General features: G+C 36.7%; 1 long non-coding RNA gene across 1 annotated transcript; it reads right to left on the bottom strand.

Moving 5' to 3' along the window:
* Positions 1-3,184: 3,184 nt before the first annotated feature.
* On the bottom strand, positions 3,185-17,985 carry LOC126061480 (uncharacterized). Its single transcript, XR_007513807.1, has 3 exons — positions 17,670-17,985; positions 16,208-16,277; positions 3,185-5,580 (listed from the first exon to the last, which is right to left on the bottom strand). It is a non-coding gene; the product is annotated as an uncharacterized LOC126061480 (long non-coding RNA).
* Positions 17,986-23,999: the final 6,014 nt, after the last annotated feature.

Below are 23,999 nucleotides of genomic sequence, written 5' to 3'. Positions count from 1 at the left end.
CTTTCAAACCTGAAATTTTTATTAGGAATAAAATATAGCTCAGGCCAAACACCTTGGTGTTTCAAAGCCTACAGATGTTGTTAGGTGGTGCCATTGAGTCAGTTCCAACTCATACCAACCCTATGTACCACAGAACGAACCACTGCCTGGTCCTGTCCCATCTTTAAAATCGTCGTTGTGCTTCAGCCCATTGTTGCAGCCACTGTGTCAATCCATCTCGTTGAAGGTCTTCCTCTTTTCTGCTGACCCTCTACTTTACCAAGCTTGATGTCCTTCTCCAGGGACTGATCCCTCCTGACATGTCCTAAGTATGTAAGATGCAGTCTCGCCAGCTTTGCTTCTAAGGAGCATTCTGGTTGTACTTCTTCCAAGAGAAATTCTTTTTTTCATTCTTTTGGTAGTCCATGGTATATTCAATATTTGACAACACCACAATTCAAGGACATCAATTCTTCAGTCTTCCTTATTCATTGTCCAGCTTTCACATGCATATGATTTGATTGAAAATACCATGGCCTGGGTCGGGCGCACCTTAGTCTTCAGGGTGACATCTTTGCTTTTCAACACTTTCAAGAGGTCCTTTGGAGCAGATTTGCCCAATGCAATGCATCTTTTGATTTCTTGACTGCTGCTTCCATGGGGGTTGATGGTGGATTCAAGTAAAATGAAACCCTTAACTTCAGCGTCATTTATCATGATGTGGCTTCTTGGCCCAGTTGTGAGGATTTTTGTTTTTGTTATATTGAGGTGTAATCCATACTGAAGGCTGTGGTCTTTGATCTTCATCACTAAGTGCTTCAGGTCCTCTTCACTTTCAGCAAGGAAGGTTGTGTCACCTGCAATAACACAGGTTTTTCATGAGTCTTCCTCCAGTCCTGATGCCCTGTTCTTCTTCATATCGTCCAGCTTCTCAGATTACCTACTCAGCATACAGATTGAATAGGTATGGTGAAAGGATACAGCCCTGACGCACACCTTTCCTGACTTTAAATCACTCGGTATCCCTTTGTTCTGTCTGAACAATTGCCTCTTGATCTATGTGCAGATTCCTTATAAGCACAGTTAAGTGTTCTGGAATTCCCATTCTTTGTAATGGTATCCATAATTTGTTATGATCCACACAGTCGAATACCTTTGCATAGTCAATAAAACACACGTAAACATCCTTCTGGTATTCTCTGCTTTCAACCTGGATCCATCTGATATCAGCGATGATATCCCTGGTTCCACGTCCTCTTCTGAAACCGGCCTGAATTTCTGGCAGTTCCCTGTCAATATACTGCTGCAGCCGCTTTTGAATGATCTTCAGGAAAATTTTGCTTGCGTATGATTTTTTTTTTATGATATTAATGATATTGTTTGATAATTTCCACATTCAGTTGGATCACCTTTCTTGGGAAGAGGCATAAATATGAATCTCTTCCAGTCAGTTGGCCAGGTAGCTGTGTTTCAAATTTCTTGGCATAGATGAGTGAGAGCTTCCAGCACTGCATCCATTTATTGTAACATCTCAATTGTCTCAATTGATATTCCGTCAATTCCTGGAGCCTTGTTTTTCGCAAATGCCTTCAATGCAGCTTGGAATCCTTCCTCCCATACCATCGGTTCCTGATCATATGTCCCTCTTGAAATGGTTGAACGTTGACTAATTCTTTTTGGCATAATGATTCTGTGTATTCTTTCCATGTTCTTTTGATGCTCCTTGCATTGTTTAATATTTTCCCCCTTAGAATCCTCCACTATTGCAACCTGAGGCTTGAATTTTTCTTCAGTTCTTTCAGCTTGAGAAATGCTAAGCGTGTTCTTCCCTTTTGGTTTTCCATCTCCAGCTCTTTGCACGTGTCATTATAATACTTTGCTTTGTCTTCTCTAGGCACCCTTTGAAATCTTCTGTTCAGTTCTTTTGCTTCATCATTTCTTTCTTTTGCTTTAGCTTCTCGATGTTCTAGAGCAAGTTTCAGAGTTCTCCTCTGACATCCATTGTGCCTGTCAGTTTATCGTACTGTGGGGGCTTGCATGTTGCTGTGATGCTAGAAGCTATGCCACCAGTATTCAAATACTAGCAGGGTCACCCATGTAGGGCAGGTTTCAGCTGAGCTTCCAGACCAAGAAAGACTAGGAAGAAGGATCTTACAGATAACACCATCAAATCTGGTTAGCTTTAAACTTTTAAAAAAAATGGTAAAGCCAATAAGATATAACATCTCACCATTTTAAATCATCCTGATTCAAACAACCTTCATCTTTTTTCTGGATTATTATAATACCGCCTATCTGGTCTTCCCGATTTCATCCTTACCTTGCTCCCTTCTTGTTTCAGCATAGCAGACAGAGTGAGCCTATTATAATGTGAATCAGATCAGGTTATTCTGTTTTTCTAAAAAAGACATCAACATATTCTCAGCATGTATGTCCGGACCACATACTTCTGTTCTCCAGATTAAACTTGTAATTCACTCATTATGGAGTGCTAGTGGCACAGTGGTTAAGCACGGGGTTGTTAAACAAAAGGTTGGCAGTTCGAACCCATCAGCCACTCCATGGGAGAAAGATGTGGCAGTGTGCAGCCTTGGAAACCCTGTGGGGCAATTCCATTCTGTCCTATATGGCCACTGTGAGTTGAAATCGACTCTATGGCAATGAGTTTATTTTTTGTTTTTTTTATATTCATTCACTAAATCATTCAAATTTCTGCCATCAAGATTGCCCTAATTATTTCCCTTTGTTATGTGTCGCCTAGATGGAACATAATTTTTAGATGTACTCTGAGAATTTTGCAATCTATTACCTCTCTTGATCTGTTCACTGCATTTCTGATAGCACACTGCAAGATTATAGTAGCATTTTTAGCAATAATGTTCTTTGAATGGCATCGTATTTTTATTAAACTAAATTTTTTAGCATTTTTTTAAGTAAACTTTTACTCAGTCCTCACCATCCCACACTTGAGTAATGGCTAATAGTAATCCAAATATAGAACTTTTCGTGTATCTTTGCTACATTGATCTATCTATAAACTTATTATCAAGGTTTTATTTAATTTTTATTTTAAAGAACTTTTAAACTATTTCATCTTCAAAAACAGACTCTTGCTGAAATCAAGATATAAAATATCTATGTTATATTCGTAATTTATAAGTTGTAGTAACCATAGAAATAAAAGAAATGAAGTAGCTTGTCATAATTTGTTCTTGGAGAAACAATATCCAATCCACATGATCAACATTTGCTCTTCCAAGTATTAATAAAACATAACTTAATAATCTATTTAAGATTGTCTTCTGGAGTTTTTCATAACCCTTTCAAGACCCAATTATTTTCTCCTTTGAATTTTTTGCTGATACTGTGTGTTTTCAGTAATGAATGCATGATGCTTAAAGAACCAGTTCAGAATTTTTGTTATGAGTTATGGATTTTGATACCCATTATCTGGGATCACATGTGTCTTAATGGACCTTGGAACAGGTAAACTCTGTTGATATAAGTTAATGATAAAATATATTTTTTAAATGTATTTTATTTCTTGAAAATTTGCAAAACATGAAGACAACTGGCAGCCACTGCACATACGTTTTATTCTAGTCTCCTTCTTATCCTTTTAATTTTTCTTTCATGAAACTTTTCAAGACACGGTACAATGCATTCTTCCTTACTGCAAAAGCAGAATTTACAGCCCAAATAAATAAAGCCAAGGGATTTTATTTTTATCTCAGAAAAATTACCACTATAGTGTATTCTTCATTATTGCACAACAGTACTTACAGGTCAAAAAACTAAAACTAAAGGAATTTGAATCTCAGAAAAATTACCATTACTGTGCATTTTTCATTATAACAAAAGCAATACTAACAGCTAAGAAACAGAAACGGCCGCCCTGGAATACTGCAGAACTGCTCACTGCCGTGCATTCCACCCGCTACCTGTGGAAGAAATGATTAGGCCCTAAGACTGAAGGCAGAGTAAGAATAACATCCAGTCTCTTGAAAAGTACCACTTCAATGCATTATTCCTTATTACAAAGGCATTATTTACTGTTAAGAAGCTAGAAAAGCCGGGAGCCAGTAACACTTGGCAACAGTGAATGGTACAAGGAGAAAATAGCCATTATGGCTGAATGAAAACTGGCAAAAGCTTATTCTCTTGATAAGTATATTCTCAGGAGAACATGGTAACTGGGAAACATAGTGAGGAGGATTATCTCACAGAAATAAAGGCAGACCTGTCAAAAATTTAGAAAATTCACATATATAGGAGGCATCACCTAAGACAATGTTCAACCTACACAAAAACGAGGATCCAGCTCAGGGCTGTTGAGCTCCATGCATTTTGAAAGGCTCCCACCATGAGGCTAAATGTGCTAAAATCTGGCTACCTTTTTTTCCAAAGAACTCTTAAAAAAAAAAAAAACTTCTCAGTTGAGCTGGTGCCGACCCATAGCGACCCTAGAGGACAGAGTAGAACACGCCATAGGGTTTCCAAAGAGTGCCTGGTAGATTTGAACTACTGACCTTTTGTTTAGCAGCCATACCTCTTAACCACTACACCACCAACATTTCTAGAACTCTAGAGGCATAAAAAATGGGTGGGATACCATATATCTTGTGCGTCTTTAAAGGGATAACATAGTTTCTTCTCTTTGACACCAGAATATTTGCCATTTTTCAGTCATTTGATGATATGGTATAAAATTTGAATGGGTGCATTGAATTAAAACAACTAGATACTCTCTCCCATTCTTGAGGGCATTTGGCATCACGGTTGAGGGTGCTGACTCTGGACACAGACTGCCTGAGTCTATAACCGGCTCTGCCACTTTCCAGCTAATAGACCTAGGTCAAGTCACTGAATCTCTCCATGCCCGTTTCCTCACAGGTAGAATGGAAATAACAGTATTACCTTAGTTTGACTGTTAGAAGAGTTAAATGGGTTACTATACATAAAACACTCAGAATAGTGTCTGACACATAATAAGCACTAAAATGGTATTAGCTATTTTTATATTTTCTCAATAGTAATCTCTCCACTTTGAATTTTTTTCTTCTATAATAGAGAAAACAGAAAGTGAAGATTTATGTTTTCTGATTCTGATCTCAATTATTTTCACACTATGAGCCCCAAAATAGCCCATTTCTTTGTCCTTGATTAAAAATGATCCATAGCCTTAGGGGTCACTGAGTTTATGTTAAAGGGAGAACAACTCAGGAAAAAAAAAAAAATGAAAAATGTAATCAATGTCACTAAATTGTACATGCAGAAACTTGAATTGGTGTGTGTGTTTGCTATGTATAGTCTCAACAACAACAAAGAAATAAAATAAATTATATAACAATAACCCTGACCTTTAATCTGTTATTTTTGTAGGAGTTATCTTATTATAGGAATATGTATCTGTCTTAGGCTGGGTTCTCCAGAGAAGTAAAACCAATAAAGCATAGAAATATATATGAAATGGCTCATGAAGTTGTAGAGGCTGGGATGTCCCAAGTCCGTGGGTTAGGGTAGAGGCTTCTGATTCACTTCGCTGCAGGGGCTGGCAAACCCAAGATCGGTAGGTTGGAGAGCAGGACTGTTGCTTAAAGTCTGTGAAGATAGAGGAATCCCATGATTAACAGGCAAGGCTGCAGGTAAGCTGCTAGCTCAAGTTCCAAGAACCAGCAATTAGATGAAAAAAAAAAAAAAATAGATGAACAGGAGCCAATTGCAGGATCCAGAATGAGCAAAAGCCCCTGAACCCTGCTAGAACGTCTACTCACACTCAATGTAGGCTATATACCCAAGGAAACCGCCCTTCAACTGATTGGCTACTCACAGCAGTTCCCATTATGGGGGTGATCACATATCAAATCTCAACAGGGAAGTGATCACAACGTTATGTGACTGCCAAAACACTGAGAATCAAGGCCCAATCAAGTTGACACATAATCTTAACCATCACAGTATCTAACACTGGATTGTTTATTGTATTAAAATCATTCATTACAGGTTCACTTGTGTTAATCTTATCTTCCCAGCTCTAGATTCTAATCTCCTTGGGAGTAAAGAACATATCTTGCCCTGTTCTTCAATCATTTTCTTATTGGAATATAAATAATTTAGTAGAAACTTAACAATACAATAGCCTTTTTATACCAGCTATGTCTCAATATTTTTAATGCCAAAATTACACAAGGTGTATTTAATACATTTGTATTGGCTTGGCACACTCAAATTCCATGTATCTAAATGGCAGCCAACATTATTCATCTCCATAAACAACAGAAATCTAGGAATCCTGGTTCAAAGTCAATAAACAATTGTCTTATCGTCAGGTAAAGATTTAATGTTGCTTCCCCCTTTTTTGTTTCCTATTTCAGTTAGGGTGGTTTTGTGTATTTCAGTTAGGTTCAAATTTATACATATTGCAAGCTGTTTTTCTATTTAACTAACTACCTTACACCATATTCTGTTTTATATTTGATAGTGCTATAGCATGAAGCATGACTGTCCATAAACAAGATTATGAATAACATGCCTACTTACATAGCATTTTAAGTATTTCTCAGAGTCACAAAAGTTTAGGACAGAAAGAGTTCTTTTCAAGACTAAAAACCCCTCATGCCTTCAGGACTTCCAACTGGTTTGTTCTGGTTCAAACCCCTGCTGAGAATTTGCATTTACACCTGAGATTTACTGAATCAGAATACATTTTAACAAGATACCCAGGTGATTATTATGTATAACTTCCTGGGAACTTGTTAGAAATGCAAATTCTCTGCAGGGGTTCAAACCCAAACAAACTGGTTTGAAGCCCTGAATTCCTTATGGGAGATAAACAATGACCAGAGAAGTAAATGACTTCTCCAAGTTATACAGCTGGCAAGATGTTGAGAATAGTCCCTGGTGTTGCAAATGGTTAATGTGCTTAGCTGCTAGCCAAAAGGTTGGAGGTTCGAGTCCACTCAGAGGCACTTTGGAAGAAAGACCTGGGAATCTATTTCTGGAAAACCAGCCATTGAAAATCCTATGGCGCTCCATTCTACCCTGACATACATAGGGTTTCAATGAGTCAGAACTGACTCAAAGGCAACTGGTAAGGTGTTCAGCCAATAAATGTGAGGACAGACTCCTTTTGTCTGTCCATACTGCACAACAGATGGTGTAGCCTTTGTTTGTCAGCTTCCTTGTGACTGTCTAGGTAGGTTGGGAGTGCTGAGGGGCAGGACCACAAACAGTATGATTGGACCTGCCTAAGGTTGCTACTTCCAACATTCACTCACAGAGGAATGCAAGGTTTGGGTTCAAAGAAGGGTGAGCTAGTGAAGAAAATCCTGATGTATTCCCATCCCTTCCTCACAGCTCAATAATTCCATTCAAAGCCCTTCTGTCAACTTCTTTGTACTCAAAATTCAGTGTAGACAGCACTTATTCTACCTGATTGAAGGGAAACACTCAAATATACAAGATTATCTCATACACATGTATAATTTTTGTTTATTTCAAGTGAAAATGTATATGGCATTATTCTGGGTTTCAGAACATAAGCCTTTAAATTGTTTTCCATAATTTCTTTTCCCATGATTTAACAGTTCAAGAAATTCATCCCATTTCTCTCTTTGTCAGCCCTTGCTTTTAAAGACATGTACCATAAAGAACGAAAGACTTTTCAGACACTTAGTCGCTGAAAAAGCTAAATGAGTACTCTGAATGTGTATGGCTGCCCATCATTGGTTTTATAGCCTAAAATAGCTCATGTGTAATTTGGAATACATAGCAACATGATCCTTTTTTGAAAAATAAACTAAACTTCGCCCTGAATTCCTCACAGTGTTATTAGGAGTTGCACATGAGTAAATCAAGACAGAATTTGTGCCCCCTGGCACAACAGAGCATATGTATATATTTGCTGTTCAATTCAGTAAGGACTCTAGAGTGCAAAACGACTACCATACAAAATAGAAATGAACTTAAATGTGAGAGTAATGGATTTTTTTCTTCAATAAAATAAAACCATAATAGCTATCTCACTTTCTATTTTAAATGAATAGAAATTAAGAGAGGCTCTGAATGTTAGATCTTGGTAAATTAGTAGGTATGAATAATTTACTAAAATAATTGCACTGTATTTTCTATACAAACAAAGTGGCCTTTTTATAATGATACCCATTTCAAGCTACACTTAAGTGGCCTTCTCTTCATTTTTTTATTCGAATGCGGCAAATCATTATAGAGCACCTACTGTAGGAAATATCCAGTGCCAGTTAGCCACTTTGAGAGACCTAACCATGAACCAGACATGAATTCTGTCCAGCAAAGATATTAGAGGTACATCAAGAAATAAATTTCAAGGTACAATATATGGCCATGCAGCTTGCAGTCACTAACAAAATTATGTAATTAATTGAATTTATGAGCAAAAATTTTATGCTTGGAAACCTTTCAGAAAGTTGGGCTTAACTAATGTATTACATTTAAAAATATATCCTCATTTTTAATATTCCTCCCTTGAAATTTGTTTCTCTTATATGCAAAGAAGTGATTTAGAAGCTCGAACTTTTACAATGCCTGAGATCAGATGAAAAAGTAAAACAATTTTGAAAACAATTTTAGGTACTCTTGATGCAAAAATTATAAGAATAGAGATAGTGAACTAGTCAGAAGCATCACAATAAACACCCGAAAAGCCAAGTAGAACAGATACAGACGTCAATCTCAGAACTTGGAGCATTAAATGAAAGGATAAAGCATTAGATCAGAAGCCACTGAGAAGAAGAAACTGATTGGAAACAAAGAACAAGTAAAGATGCAGAGTGGAGGTTCCCTACCAACCAGTATGGCACAGGGCAGCCATACTGAGATAAAGCCAAAAACACCACACAAAGAGAACAGAAGGCATCTTGAACAGTGCAGACACACCAGAGTGAAGTTAGGTTCCATTTGCTGGCTGCGGCTCAAGGAAGTGCCCCAACATTCTCATATGGTAACCGGAGGAGCATGCTCCTACATCCCCCACCCTTCTGGCAAGTAGTGGCAAGAATTGTCCCACCCAATCAGCCCTGACTGCCATGGACCACAGTACAAACCCCACTTATGCTCCCACCATCTAGGCCTGTCTGTCTCCCTCTTTTACTTCCCTGCCCCTCTCTTCCTGCCAACCACATCCTGCTGCACTGCAGAGTAGAAACATGTCTCTGCACACCTTCCTCCCTGCCAGTCAGCCTGGCTATGTCACAGCAAAGTGACCCAGACCTGCACAGTTGCCCTGCAGCTGAGTGCCCCAGTTTCTGCCCCTCCCTCCCTGCCACCTCTGCCTGGCTGCCCCACAGCCGAGCACCCTAGCTGATCCTCTCTCTCCCCACTGCATCCCAGCTGAGAAAACTGCCCTGTCCATCTTGACAAGGTGATGAGAGCTATTGTGCCCATAGATGAGCAAGCAACAAAGCATGCCTGACCTGCCTGCCCAGACATACCAAAATGAATCAAATAATCAGATAGAAGCAAACAAACATATAATCAATAAATAAAGAAAATCTCTGATTTCCTCTGTTTATTGAATGTCTCTGAGACAGCAGACAATGTCAAAACATATTTTTTAAAAAAAAAAAAAGCAGAACAACATGGCTCCAACAAGTGACCAAAATAAAGAATCAGATGACCTTCCGGTGGAAGAAAAGGCAATGGAGCTACCTGATATGGAATTCAAAAGACTGATATTTAGGGCTTTCCAAAAAATTAGGAAAGAGATCAAAGAAAACACAGATAAAATCAAGGAAAATACAGAGAAAGCAATAGAAGAATTTAGGAAAATAACAAGAACAAAACATTAAAATAAACAAATGACTGGAAACAGTACAAAAACAGCAACTAGAAATCCAAAAGATAAACAACAAAATTTCACAAATGGATAACTCAATAAAAGGTTTTAGGAGAAAATTTGGAACAATGGAAGACAGAATCAGTGAGGTTGAAGACAAAGCCATGGACGTCACTTTGTTTGAGGAAACATCAAAGAAAAGAATGAAGAAAATCTAAGAATTATGTGGGACATGATCAAGAGCTACAATTTGTGTGTGATCGGAGTTCCCGAACGGGGGATAAAATGGAAAACATAGAGAAAACTGTTGAAGATCTGCTGGAAGAAAACTTCCCTAATATCATGAAAAATGAAAAGCTGACCATCCAAGAAGCTCAACAATCCCCATATAGGCTAGACCCCAAAAGAAAGGCACCAAGACATATCATAATCACACTTGCCAAACCAAAAATAAAGAATCCTGAAAGAGAAAAATGAAAAAATCACTTAAAAAGGGAAACAGTAAGACTAAATTCTAATTACTCCACAGAAACTATGCAAGCAAGAAGGCGGTGGAATGACATATAAAATTCTGAAAGAAAATAACTGCTAACCAACAATAGTATATCCTGCAAAATACTCTCAAACGTGATGGAAAAATTAGGGCATTTTCAGATAAACAAAAATTAAAGAAATTAAAAAAACCAAACCAAATTTACAAGAAATATTAAAGGGAGTCCTTTTTTTTTTTTTTTTAAGTTAGAGAACCAACAACATCAAACAACAAACTGAGGCTAGGACAAAGGATAGCATCAGCCAGATACCAACCTAGGTAAAGAACTCTCAATAATAAAACAAAACTAAAAGATTTAAAACAGAGAATCAGAGACATCAATCTATAAATGATGACAGAATCAAAACAATAAAAGGGGAAATAAACAGTGTAGGTATAGAAATTCCAAATGGAGACAAAATCAAGGCAATGTCAAGTAAAAAATGGCTTATTTAAACTTAGGAAAAAAAAAAAAAAGAGATAACTATAAATTTCAATATAACCGCAAAGAGAGTTAACAAACCTACTGATCAAAATAAAAAAGAAGAAAACCATAGACTCAATAAACACAAAATCTATAATAACAAAAGAAATGAAAAGAAATTCCACAAACAAAAGAAACTCAGCACAGAAAAGTAAAAGTAAAAAAAAACAAAAGCACCAAAACAAAATGACAGCAATAAACTCATAACTGTCAATAATCACACTGAATGTGAACAACTAAATGGATAAGAAAGTATGATCCATCAATATGCTGTCTACAAGAGACACACCTTAGAAACAAAGACATAAATATATTAAAAATCAAAGGATGGAAAAAAAATCAAATAAACAGCAACTGAAAAAGAGCAGGAGTGGCAATACTAATTTCAAATAAAATAGACTTTAAGGCAAAATCTAGCATAAAAGACAAGGAAAGGCATTACATAAATTAAAGGGGCAATCAACCAAGAAGACCTTAATAAAAATGTCTGCACCCAACAACAGGACTCCAAAACACATAAAACAAACTCTAACGACACTTAAAAGAGAAATTGACAGTTCCGCAGTAGGAGACTTCAACACATCAGTCTTGGTAAAAGACAGAACATCTAGAAAAAAAAACTCAACAAAGATACAGAAGATCTAAGGGCCACAATCAGTCAACTTGACCTCATAGACATATACAGAAGAGTCCACCCAATAGCAACAAAGTATACATTCTTTTCCAATACACATGGAACATTCTCCAGAATAGACAATATTTTGGCCACAAAGCAACCCTCAATAAAAGTGAAAAAAAAAAAAAATTGAAAACCTAGGAATAATACAAAGCATCTTCTCTGATCACAATGCCATAAAAGTACACATTAATAACAGGAAGATCAAGGAAAAAAATGAAATAAAAAACTTGGGAACTGAATAACACCTTGTTTAAAAACCACTGGGTAATAGAAGAAATCAGAGATGGAATAAGAAAATTTCTAGAATCAAACAAGAATGAAAACACATCATACCAAAACCTTTGGGATACATCAAAGCCAGTGATCAGGAGTCAATTTACAGGAATAAATGCACACATCAAAAAAGAGGAAAGGACTAAAATCAGACATTAGCCCTACAACTCAGACAAATAGAAAGAGAACAACAAAAGAAGTCCACTGACACCAGAAGAAAAGAAATAAAAAACTCCAAAGCAGAAATAAATGAAATAGAGAACAGAAAAATAATAAAAGAATCAACAAAGCCAAAGGTTGTTCTTTGAAAAAAAATCAGCAAAATGACAAACCATTGTCCAAAACTGACAAAAGAAAAACAGGAGAGGAAGCAAAATAACATACGAGATGGGGGACATTATAACAGATCCAATTGAAATAAAAAGATCATAACAGAGTACTATGAAAAACTGTATTTCAATAAATCCAAAAGCCTAGAGGAAATGGACAGATTTCTGGAAACACACTACCTACCTAAACTAACATAAACTGAGGTAGAAAATTTGAACAGACCTGTAACAAGAGAAGAGATTGAGAAGGTAATTAAAAAAAAAACAAAAAAAAAACTCCCAACAACAACAACAAAATCCCGGGCCTGGATGGCATCACTGGAGAATTCTACCGATCATTCAGAGAAGAGCTCATACCAGTACTACTCAAACTATTTCAGAGCATAGAAAAGGAAGGAATGCTCCAGAATTCATTTTATGGAGCCGGCATAACCCCAATAGCAAAGCCAGGCAAAAAAAAAAAAAAGAAAATTACAGACCAATGTCTCGTGAATATAGACGCAAAAATTCTCCACAAAATTCTAGCCAATAGAATTCAGCATCATATCAAAAAAACAATAATACACCACGACCAAGCCGGATTCATACTAGGTATTCAAGGATAGTTTAATATTTAGAAAACTGATCAATGTAATCCATCACATTAATAACCCATTACCGTCAAGTCAATTCTGACTCATAATGACATTAACAGAACAAAAGAAAAGAATCACCTGTTCATCTCAATTGACACCGAAAAGGCATTTGATAAAGTCCAACACCCATTCCTGATCAAAAAACTCTCAACAAAATAGGAATCGAAGAAAAATTCCTCAGCATGATAAAAGACATTTATACAAAACGAACAGCCAGCATTCTTACTGAAAGTAGTCCCCTTGAGAACAGGGACATGACAAGGATGCCCTTTATCACCACTCCTATTTAACATTGTGCCGAAAGTCCTAGCTAGAGCAGTAAGGCAAGAAAAAGAAATAAAGTGCACCCAAATTGGTAATGAAAAGTAAAACTATATTTGCAAATGATATGATTAAATACATGGAGAACCCCAAAGATTCCACAAGAAAACTATTGGAATTAATGGAAAGATTCAGTAGAGTAGCATGATTCAAGAGCAACATACACAAATCAGCTGAATTTCTATACACCAACAAAGAGAGCTATGAAAAGAAAATCAGGAAAACAATACTATTTATAATAATCAAACCAAACCCATTGCCATTGAGTTGATTCTGACTCATAGCAACCCTACAGGACAGAGTAGAACTGCCCCATAGTGTTTCCAAGGAGTGCCTGGCAGATTCAACCTACCCACCTCTTGTTTAGCAGCCAGTACCTACTAAGACAAAATACTTAAGAATAAATCTAACGAGGGATATAAAAGGCATATACAAAGAAACCTACAAAACACTACTGCAAGAAACCAAAACGACCTACATAAATGCAAAAACATACCATGCTCATGAATATGAAAACTTGACATTGTAAAAACGTCAATCCTAACCAAAGCGGGCTACAGATATAATGCAATCTGGATTCAAATACCAGAAGCATTCTTTAATGAGATGGAAAAACTAATCACTAACTATATGGTTAGGTAAAGCATTATTGAAGAAGAGCAAAGTAGGAGGCCTCACACTACCTGATCTCAGAACCCAGTATACAGCCAAAGTAATCAAAACAGCCTGGTACTGGTACAACAGAAACAGACCAATGGAACAGAATGGAGAACTCAGAAGTAAATCCATCCACCTACGGTCGGCTGATCTTTGACAAAGGCCCAGTGTCCATTAAATGGGGAAAAGGCAGTCTTTAACAAACAGTGCTGGCAAAACTGGATGTCCACCTGTAAAAAAAGGAAACAGGATCCATACCTCACACTACACACAAAAACTAATACAAAATGGATCGACGACCTAAATAAAAAACCAAAAACTGTGAAGATCATGGAAGAAAAAATAGGGACAATACTAGGGGCCCTGATATATGGCATAAATAGGATACAAACCATACGAACAATGCACAAAAACCAGAAGATATACTAAATAACTGAGATCTAAAAATTAAATACTTATGTTCATCAAAAGACTTCACCAAAAGAATAAAAAACTGTAGGATGTTTAGCACCCTTCTTGGTATCTACCCACGAGATTGCATTAATGTTCCTCTTTCCCCAGCCATACACATATCATGAGTTGTGACAGCCAAAAATGCCTCTAGACGTTACCAAATGTCTCCAGTGGGCAAAATCACTCCTTGAGAATCTCTGTTCTGCTCTGCCTAATCTAAATTTGATAATGTCATAGTTACATTATTACTAAAAACCAAACTCATAGTGGTAAAATTCATTTAAAAAAAATAATACACATTCTAGCTCTGGAAAGACAGACACAGGCTTCACATACATTTCCTATACACATTCTGTGAAATTGGCATAATATTACAAATATACAAGAAACTTATGGTCTAAATGTTAACAACTCATCTGGTTTTGTTAAATTTCTAATTTAGAAATTTTGTATTGGTTGAGATTAAAAATAAAAATATCAGTTTCTATGTTTTTAGAAGAATAAGAGATAAGTGAGTATCAGTTACTTTTTAGTGTATCAAGGAACCCTGGCAGTACATTGGTTAAGTGTTTGACTGCTAACCTAAAGGTCAGTGGTTCGAGCCTCCAGCCACTCCATGGGAGGAAAATGTGGCAGTCTGCCTCTGTAAAGATTACAGCCTTGGAAACCCTATGGGGCTGTTCTACTCTGTCCTGTAGGGTTACTGTTAGTCAGAATCGACTTGGTTGACAAGGGGTTTTAGTTTGTCATGCATACATTCATCGTGTGTTCAGATTAGCTAAACATTATCAGCATTTCTTGAGACTTTCATTGGTACAAATAATTTTGACATATTTGTGTTTTATTTATGTATTTACAGTAAAGAGAAGAATTAAGAAGGTGCAAAATTATTTACTCAAAAATTATATAGGATTGCAAAAGCAGGTAAAACTAGTGTTTAAAGTCTAGATAATGGTTCTTTTTGGGTGGGGAAAAGGATTGAGGGATCATGAGGCTAACTCTGGCATTAATGCTCTGTTTCATGACCAAAGTGGACACACTTGGGATTCATCAAGTTGTACAGTTAGGATTTGTACATCTGTCTTTATATATTTTATACTGTAACAAGAATGTTCAAAAATGTCTGTAATTATATAGTATCTGTCACGGGTCACGTATTTATCGCTTTTGTGCATTCAAAGATGAGTAAGATAGCCTCAACCCTCTAGTGAGTCAAAGACTCAGACACGTGAACAGATTGCACAATACAATGTGATAAGCAGTAAATGACACACACGAATAGAGTTTTGAGAACACAGACAAGGAAGTAATTTGCTGTGCCAAGGGAAATCAGGAATGTTTTTGAGATAAGGTAGCAATTGAACTGGGTCAGGGAACATGGTTGCTGTTGTTAGGTGTCGTCAAGTCTGTTCTGACTCATAGTGACCCTATAGGACAGAGTAGAACTGCCTTATAGGGTTTCCAAGGAGCAGATGGTGGATTAAAACTGCCAAGCTTTTTGGTTAGCAGCCGTACCTTGCCATAGCTCTTAACCATTGCACCACCAGGGCCCCGGAAGCATGGTAAGGGTCTATATTGTTACATATTAGTTACCATAAGGCGAGTTTGCTTTGAAACAAATTGACAAATACAGCTTACCTGGTTGTCTATAGATGCAGTTTTCAGGTAACCACTGTATTTCTTGACTAAGATGAAAATATAAACCAGCTTTAACTAAGTAAGAAATCTTTCCTTACCACCCAGAGCTTTAGCTAAAATAGTAACAGTAGGTATGAATACTGTATTAGTTCGTGCTGTATGGATGCCTTTGTCATGGAAATAAGCTTTTTTTTTTTTTTTAACTATGTGACAATTAAAGGCAAAGGGTAAGAAGACAACAGAAGAGATGAAATAAAATGTCACATAAATGCTGAAGAAGTACATTATGCAAATTGATACTATGCAAATACTTAAGCATGGTTGGTCTTAGTAACAAAGAGATAGGAAAGCTTGAACAAATTTTCTCAAAAACAATTGCCAGTCACCAGTGGCTGATCATGAATACAAAACCTAACCTTTGAGGAAAAGAACAATGGTTGACGTTCTCGTAGGTCCAAGCTTTAATCTTGAGGGAAGTGCAGGTTCCTAGACACGGAGTAGAAGCTATAAGTAGGCACATTAAAGGAACTTGGGATCAAAGAGAAACTGCTCTCAGACACTGTGAACTAGCAGAGGGCCTGTTTCAGAGTGTAGTGAAAGATCTTTTTTTTCTTTTTTTATTGTTGTAAAATATATATAACACAACATTTACCAATTCAACATTTTCATGTACAATTCAGTGACACGAATTGCATCGATCATGTGTTGCAGCCATGACCAGCTCACTGCCAAGTTTTCCATCACCATAAATTGAAAGGATTAATTTTAATGAAAAGCAAAGCCCAGGAATTTCTGGGTTTGGTGGAATCACACTCTTGAGACTCACTTTCATCAAGAAAACCTACTGTTGAATGATATGCTGTACCAGTTATTCAATCAAGGAGTAAATTCTCAAATTACTTTTACCCCTAGTTTGTTTACCTGACAATTTCAATTTATGAATGTTTAGTTCCTTCTTTAACAAAATACTTTCAAGTGGAACACTCAAACTGGTCAATGTCCAGGAGTGCCCCTGAAATCTGAAACTCTGAAATCCTGGTATTTTCCTCACAACAATCTATCATTTCCTATTTCTCAGTTTTTTTCTCTACACACATTTCTTCTACGACCTTAGGTAGCAACTTGATAATGAACCCCACAAATAACATTTTCAATACTTTGTTGAATTCTCTCCCTTTTTTATCCTTCTACTACACCTATGGAACCAATTGCTACCCACGGTCCCAATGCACCTCTTTCATTCCTCTTTAATTATCAATATTTCAAACACTGGTAAAAGTAAATTACATAACAATGCCTCTTGGCATTGACTCAAAGTTATAGTTTCTCATTTAAACTGGACCATCAACACTGCTTGCTAATACAATTAGCTTCTTTTCCAACTCCTTGAGACCTTTGTTCCATATTTTCGCTACACTTTTCAAATCCCTGACCATATTCCACATTCTTAGAAAAGAGGCACATCAGGGAGAAACTCCACAGTTTCTCTACCATGCTCGGTTACCTAGGTACGATGCCACACGTTGCTCTTTTCTCTATCCCTGAAATCAGATGTCTCCTATTGTAAGAAAGTAGAACTTTAGCCCATAAATGGAAATTATATTCTTTCCTTTTCTGTGAACTGATTCCTCCTTCCTTCTCCTTTGCATTATTGAAACTTCTTTTACTTACCTAATTAAAAAAGTTAAAATCTTCTTCAGTTGAAAAACAACCCTACCCCTCTGATGCCTGGCACTATGTAAGTGCTCCATAAATATTATCTATCGTGATTCTTATTATTTCTACTACTGTTATTCTTCCTGTTATAACCCATTTCTGCCCATAACCTCATCCCCAACAATCCTATGAAATTCAAAAACAAACAAGCAAAAACTATACCAAACGCATTGCCGTGGAGTCATTTTCGAGTCATAGTGGTTTCCAAGGCTGTATTCTTTACAGAAGCAGGCTGCCACATCTTTCTGCCTTGGAGCAACTTTTGGGTTCATTCTTTCAGTTAGCAGCTGAGCACTTAACCACTGCACCACCAGGGCTCCTCATCCTATGAGATAGCCCTGGTTAAAGTCGCCAATGTTATCAGGAAGGATCAATTGCTAAAGTAGGACATCATGTTTGGTGAAGTAGAGGGCCAAGGAAGGTGTGAGAGATTCAAGGTAAGCAGGATTGGCATAGTAGCCGCGATGATGGACTTGAACACCCTGGCAGTTGTGAGAATTATGCAAGACTGGGCAGTGTTTTGTTCTGCTGTACATAAGGTCATTATGAGTCAGAGTGGACTTAACAGTAACTAACAACAATAAAGTCACTAACGACCTCCTAACTGCCAAGTTCAATGAAACATTTAAAAAGTCTTTACCCTGTTTAAGTATTAACATTATTAACATTTGATGCTGCTAGATGCTCTGACCACTTGGAATACTTGCTTTATTTGACTTTCACAATATCTCTCTTAGTTCTTCTCTGTTATTCTTTCTGGTATCCTTTGTTAACGCCTTCCTTGTTATTGCTGTTGTTTTCAGTTGCCATCGAAACGGCTCTTGGCGATCTTGTGTTTAACAGAGCTAAACATAGCCTTGTCCTGGGCCATCTCCATAAATGTTAGTATGTTTGAGTCCATGTTATGGGTATTGTGTCAATCCATCTCATTGAGAGTTTCTTTTTTTTTCACTGACTCTCTACTTTACCAAACATGATGATGTCCATTTCTAGAGATTGGTCTTTTCTGATGACTTGTTCAAAGTAAGTGAACCAAAGTCTTACCTCCTTCACTTCTAAGGAGCATTCCAGTTGTATTTCTTCTAAGACTGATTTTCTTGTTCTTTTGGCAGTCCACAGTATATTTAAAATTCTTCACCAAAACCACAATTCTAATAATGCATCAATTCCGCTTCTATCTTTTTCATTGTCCAGCTTCCATATGCATATGAAGCAATTAAAAAGACCATGGCCTGAGCTCTTAAATGCTGGGTTGCATCAAGATTTCATCCTTGATTCTATTTTCTGCACTTTCTTTGGGTGAGTTCACTTCAACAACACTAATGACTCTAGTGCCACATCTTCCCTGAGCTCCAAACTATATTTCCAATTGTGTACTGGATAGTTTCACACAGATGTCTCATATACATATCAAACATAATATGTCTATGATGGCACTCATTTGTATTCTCTCCAAATAATCCTCCTCCTGAAAACTTCATTCTAATTGTCTCTATCTATTAGTCTTCAATTCTAATTTTGACCCTACCGTATCTTACCTAAAATATCCAATTCATCTTCTATCTAGTGGCCTTGCACTCCAGTTTATCTTTCATAAATTATCTTCCCAAAAGCCAAATGACAGGAAAAATTATTTAGTGATTCCCATTGCTATAACCTCCTCACCACTGCAAAAAAAACACATCAAATCTGGTTGCAATTTACTCCTCTAAGTTCCTCTGCTACATGTGTTTCTAACCTTCCAACTATTTGTTAAGTGTTTTAGGACCTTTTTATCACCCCTGGATCCTTGAATATATTTTATCTCTACCCAGAATACATTATTTTTCTTTGTCTCATGGGGTCTTATTTGTGATTTAACCCCTTATCTTTCTTCTGTTGTCTTCTCATACTCTCTGGTCATAGCCAGTGACTTTGTTGTGCGTGGTGAAGGCACGCCAATAATAGCATTCAGTATATACCTTTACTACAATGCTTATAGTATATAAGTATATATATACCTTATAGTATAATTATTTGTTTCAATTTTTTCTCCTCCACTAGACTTCAAACACATTAAGTAAAAGATTGTGCCTCATTAATGTTTTATCTCCAGTTTTTAGTAGAATTCCTGAAACAAAGTTGGTACTTACTACAAGTTGCACAAATTGATGAATGAATGAGTGAAAACAAATGAAAAATAAAAGTGGAAAATAAGACTGTGCAATTTTTTTATTGTGGTATTTAAATTAATCTAAGTTACCATTAGTTCTCAGAAGCACCATTATTTCATTTGTAATAGAGAAGAAAAAATCTATGCCATTTAGGCTATGACATAATGCCTTCTTGCAACTTATATTTCCTTAAAATTCTGTGCTTGTTGAAAGAGCTCTCTTAGGCTTATTTAGATGCATCGGAGTTTTTAAATATAATTTTATGTGTAGAAATAAAAACCTAAACAAATTATATCACCTTGGGCAAATTATATAATTTTTCTAAGTTTCTATTTTAATCTGTTAGGGAATTCCTAAAATATACTCACATTTAAAGTTTTTTTAATCTCTTTTCAACTTACTCATCAATGAGCATGTTTTTTCGCCAATCATAATCCTTTTGTGATACTGAGTGTTGCTGATGCACAGTTATTTCTTACGACTTTGCTATTTTCTTCAAGATCTAGAATCTGACCCTTGTCTGCAGGATTTGATTGTGTGATCATATCAGAAGGTGTCACTAGATAGGTTTCTTTCAACAACAAGGACTTAACTCTTCTTCATATGGTCGTTAAATGATCGCTTGATTGAAAGTTGTGAGGTTGCCGTTGTCCACTCGTACTGGGAGCAATAACAACTAAGCCATTATAAACCCAACCAACCCAACCTGTTGCTATCGAGGCGGTTCCAACTCATGGCGACCCTATAGGACAGAGTAGAACTGCCCCACAGTGTTTCCAAGGAGCTGCTGGTGGATTCGAACTGCTGACCTTTTGATTCGCTGCCAGATGCTTAACCACTTCACCACCACAGCTCCAAGTCATAGTGTGTAGCAAGCTTATTTTTAAACTGATAAGATGCATATCCACAAACTGATAATTATACAGAAAATGTTGACACTTGTTAAGAAGGGGTCCTAGGTGCCTATTTCCGATAACTTATAGCCAGTCTATCATCTCAGCCATCTATCCCTGTGTGTGTGTGTTTGTGTGTGTGTGTGTGTGTGTGTAATGGGACACCTACGTGTGCATGCAAATACAGAGTAACATTTTGGGGGAGATATTCTTTGGCTGCTAACTGAAAGGTAGGCAGTTCAAACCCACTAGCTGCTCTGCAGGAGAAAGATGTGGCAGTCTGATTCTGTACAGATCTATAGCCTTGAAAACCCTTTGGGGTAGTTCTACTGTGTCCTATAAAGCTGCTATGGGTTGAAATTAACTCGATGGCAATGAGTTTTTTTAGTTATTTTTCAAAATTATTTTGAGGTTCAAATTCGACATGGAGAAAATATTTGGCCATTGGCTGTTATGAATATATTCATGGTAAAGCACGTACTTCCTTCATCCACGCTCATGATCTTCATGTTTTTAGCAGCTTTAGTTTTGACAGTATAATTTTGAGGCAGAACGAAAAGCCCCAAAATTTATTGACTAATCTTATTTGAATAAAACTTATATTTACTTTTTCTCAACTTAACCCCATGTTGCTAGAAGTGGAAGTGCTACTGTTCAATTAGCTGGGAGTTTCTGACAAATGGATATCAACCACCTTAAAAATAATTCTGAGCTACACTTGAATTGGTCACACCAGCTTCTCATTGCTTTGAAATTTCACTCATCTCTTGAGAGGCATAAGACAATTTCCCCTGCCTTCAGTTACATTGCTTGGTGTGTGACAGTCAATCCTTCTACAAGCATCTGGGTAGTAAATATGTAAACATCTTATATTTGTGAATCCCATTTAAGCTTTTGGATATCCTTTGCAAGAAATTATGGAATTGTGCTTCTTTCTCCTCTGATGAATATTTGCCTCATTAACATCAAATCCATGCCCCACTGCTCTGTCTCCGTGCCATTCTGAGTACAAAATAAGTTATTGTTTCAATGCTGGATCACAGAGTAATCTTTTTGATGACATTTTCAGCAATGCACATAACTCAATTTAAGCGACAATATGAATAGCCATGACTGAGTTCCCACATGCCCTGGAAATAGCGATTGCATTAAGACACTTAACCATCAAGACAGTTGCCATCAGTTGTTAAAATGCGGGGAGGAAAAAAAAACCTTATAAAAAATGAAATATTGTTTATTTCTAAAGAATTCAGCAGAGTGACTGTTCCAAAGCTTCTCTATTTTTTCCTCACTCACAATTCCACCCATTCTTTTCAATAGATGACTTTGTTTCCTATATTACTTAATGAATTGAGGTGTCATAATTAAATTACTTATGTGCTCTCCAGTCTACTTTTTTATAAAGCTTATTTAGCCCCTTTTCCTTTGCTTAAATCTCAGAAGAAAAGATATTCTTTTCCTTTTCTAAGGATAAACTCTGTTTTGCTCTTTACCTGACAAATTTGTATACATAGAAACCTCAGATGATAGTATTGTAGTGATCTTCAGGCCAGTTTGAAAAATTGGTGCTAGAATCTTTAGTCATTACTTTTCTACTGATTCCTCTCATGAAACTATAAATAAACCTAATAGGTCCCTGGTGGCACAGTGGTTAAGAGCTCAGCTACTAACCAAAAGGTTGGCATTCAAATCCACCAACTGCTCCTTGGAAGCCCTATGGGACAGTTCTACTCTGTCCCATAGGGACACTATGTGTTGGAACCGACTCAACAGCAATGAATCTATGGGTGAAATATAAAGTTCCTGTTCACTTTGTGAACTTTCTTCCTTTAAGATGATCACTATTAACAGAGAAATGTTTATCTTTCAGATGTTATGCCCCAAAAGAATCTGAATTCTCTAAGCTATTCCAAATGGAGGACAGAATGGAGCCCTGTAAAACAACAGTATTAGCTTCCTTACCTGCAAGGTACCTCTGTTGATCTTGGTCCTTTGAGGGTGAGGAGAAGAAGAAGAAGTATAAAAAAAGAAACGAGGGATGAAGAATAAAAAGATGAAAGTACTCCCGGGCACTGATTCATGGAGTCTAGGTCATGGACTAAAGTAAGCAGTGGATAAAATCTAAAAGTATTCCTCACATTTCTCCATAAACAGTGCAAATTTGAACCCATTAGCCATAAGAGTGTTCCTGCCAGATATTGTGAGGCATAATGGTGGGGCCATATTTCAAGTATTTTAAAAATAACCTATTTTCTTTCCTTTCACTCTCAGATTTCTGAAGTGTATCATGCCTGCTGGTATTTCTCAACGTTGTATACTCTACCTCAATGTAGTCTGACATTCTGTCCCTACACTATGCATTACACTATACTGTATTCTGAAGATCACCAATGATAATCACAAATTCAAATGGCTTTTTCTCTGTCCCATACTTTTCATCCACTGTGCATGATTTTAGCAATTTTGACTACTCATCCTTGAAATTATTTTTTGTTTTTGTTTTGACTTTCCTAACACTAAACCAGGGCCCTATCGCTTAATTATTTGTGTTTCATTTTTTCCATAAGAAGCTCAAATTTTGCAAAAGGAAGAAGGTAGGGATGTTGGTAAAAGGAAGTAGTATGTTGGTAAAAGGAAGTAATACGTTGAGAGTAACTTCACCCAGAGTCATACAAAGAAAGGAATTTGTAAACCCACAACTTTCCAACCCTATGGGTCAACTCTGATTTTCTGCTATGGAGGAGGAAGGGGCTAAGTAGAAAAGGTGGTTAACAGGCAGTAGATGGTAGAAAATGTTCTTTCAAACTTGAAGAAATGAAAGCGTGTTATCTTTTGTTTATATGCCAAGGGGTTACTAACAATTAGTAACAAGTTTTTAAAATTTATCATCTGAGATGATTTCTTGGTTCACCAATGATTTTTCCCATCGCTGGAAATAGCTCATTAATGAGCAAAAATAGGTGCCAGGGCCATATCTGTACTACAACTCTTTTATTCTTAACATACCTTAGTGAACACGGATAGATATCTGGCTCAAATTGGAATACAGGTTTAGTATACCTGGAATTTGAAATTTGGAAGGAAGAGATACAAAGGCTTGCTGGTTATTTTATCTATGTTCATGTTAATGAATGTCAGTACCCAGGAGAAAAAAGAAGAGTTCCACGAAGAGTTGCAGAAGTCCTAACAGTTGCCCTAGTCCCTGCCCTTCAAAATGTACTGTTCAATCCTTAATCAAAGATATAATTCAATCTTGCTGTATAAACTTACAGCAAGAATCTATCAGTAGCTGATTCCTTATGTGAGATGTACCAAGTCACTCTGTAAGAACAGGATGTGTTTTGTCTCTCTCAGATCCAGAAATGTAGGGAAAAATTAAGTCAGATGAAAAATTTGGTGGAAAATGGTAAACTTTGTTAAGAAATGTTTTTATTGGGTTAAGTGTG

Source organism: Elephas maximus, chromosome 18, assembly GCF_024166365.1.
Source record: "Elephas maximus indicus isolate mEleMax1 chromosome 18, mEleMax1 primary haplotype, whole genome shotgun sequence".
Lineage (NCBI taxonomy): Eukaryota > Metazoa > Chordata > Mammalia > Proboscidea > Elephantidae > Elephas > Elephas maximus.
This window is presented reverse-complemented; position numbering and strand designations above follow the sequence as displayed.